General features: G+C 37.4%; 1 non-coding gene across 1 annotated transcript; it reads right to left on the bottom strand.

Moving 5' to 3' along the window:
* Window positions 1-1,674: 1,674 nt before the first annotated feature.
* LOC141644585 (small nucleolar RNA R71) lies at window positions 1,675-1,781 on the bottom strand. Its single transcript, XR_012544198.1, has one exon. It is a non-coding gene; the product is annotated as a small nucleolar RNA R71 (small nucleolar RNA).
* Window positions 1,782-1,988: the final 207 nt, after the last annotated feature.

Raw genomic sequence — 1,988 nt, forward strand, 5'->3', positions numbered from 1 at the left:
TAATCTCTCTTTTGTTCATCTTTCATTTTGGGTAATTGAAGATTATTTGGGTTATTATTGGGAGATTGCCAACCTTCCAATCAATCATCAAGTACTTCTATTATTCTTTGCTTTATTATTGGAATCATTAGTAGGTATAATTCTCTTAATCCCTTTTTAATTATTGTTAATTATCTTCATTTATTCATCATGTTTTACTTTGTTGGTATGATTGACAACCTTGCTAGCATGTTCAACATGGTAATGAGTGAGTAGTTTCCTTAGCTAGGGTTAATGGGTAATTAGGGGAAACCAACATGGGGGATGATTCATGCTTAAATTAATATGTTTTCATAGTTTATTTGCTTGCTTGTTGTGATCTCAACTTATGCACATGTTATGTTTGATGAAATACGAGCCTATGAATCCTTGCATTTTTTACCCATCACCTATCTTTTCAATGAGACTTGTAAGACATAAACAAACTCGAGTCTCATTAGACCATCATATAGTTAAGTAGGGAAGATTAAGTCGACTTGTAGGTGTTTTAAAATCTAATCAATTCGGCTCCGGGACCCAAACTTTCCTAGGATTGTAAAATATAAACCAACTCGATCCATCACAACAATAATTGCTTGCTTATAATTTGAGAATATGTTTGTATGAACAATTCCCATGAATCCCCTATGACCCCATGACACCCTAGTGCTTTTTATCAATTGTTTACACCCCTTTTTAATCATCTTGCTTGTTTACTTTCATTGCTATTTAGTTTAGTGATCTTCTATTTCAAACCCCAAATTGTGACACCCCTAGACACCGCTAGTTGCAATTGTAAATCTCATCTCAATTCCCGTCCCTTGGGATCCGACCTTTAATTGCCTCTTTACTAATAGTAGAGTTGTTTGTGGAGTTATAAATATTGTTTTGGTCTAGGTGCTCCTAACGATAAGTACCGAAAACTAAACCTCTCAAGAGAGTCCGACCAAAAATGGCGCCGTTGTCGGGGACGGTGTTAACTTGATTTAGATTTTCTTAGATTGTTATTAGTTGTGTCTTTCTTTACCTTGGGGAAGTAAAACTCCTCAAGGTTTGTTCTAATTATTTTCAAGTTGTTTGATATTTTGCATGTCTAGAAGATCACAAGGTAACTTGTTACCCTTTGATCACGAAATTGAAAGGACTTTGACAAACAATAGAAGACTTGCTAGGAGAACTTTGAGAGGTATTGGTGAGGTTGTAGATATTCAACCAAACGCTATTGAGTTCGTCAACCCTTTTGAAAGAGAAGGTGAGGAGAACCCAACACAAAATCAACCCACAATGCCTAAATTTTCATCACATTCCGTACCAACTGAGGAGAACCTATCCAATGGTACTCCCACACCACAACACTTAACCGGAAATTTCATTGCCAAATCCGCATTTATCCAATTAGTCGAAAGAAGCCAATTTGGGGGGATGCCTAGTGAAGACCCTAACTCTCACATGGAGACTTTTTGTGACTATTGTGATGCGATTTCTCAAACCGGTGTAACTCAAGACCAAATTCGATGGGTCTTATTTCCTTTTTCTCTAATTGGCACCGCAAAACAATGGTTGAAAGGCCTTGATAAGGCTACTCTCGGAATTGACTCTTGGAATACATTGGCTCTAGCTTTCTACAAAAAGTTCTACCCACCGGAAAAGACTAACATGCTAAGAGCTCAAATTACGGGCTTTAAGCAAAGAGATGAAGAATCCTTGTATGAAGCTTGGTAGCGATTCAAGGGAATTTGTCGCTCATGTTCTCATCATGGACTTAGCGAGTGGTTCTTGGTACAACAATTTTGGAACGGTCTTTATGAAGACTCAAGAAACATTCTCAACATGGGATCAAATGGTATGTTCACCGAAGTTGACGATAATCAAACTTGGAACAAGATTGAGGAAATGGCGGTCCATAATTCACAATATAGTAGATCTCGCAAGGCTACTAGAGGAGGAAAGCATGAAGTGGACTCTATTAC

Source organism: Silene latifolia, chromosome 2 (genome assembly GCF_048544455.1).
Source record: "Silene latifolia isolate original U9 population chromosome 2, ASM4854445v1, whole genome shotgun sequence".
NCBI lineage: Eukaryota > Viridiplantae > Streptophyta > Magnoliopsida > Caryophyllales > Caryophyllaceae > Silene > Silene latifolia.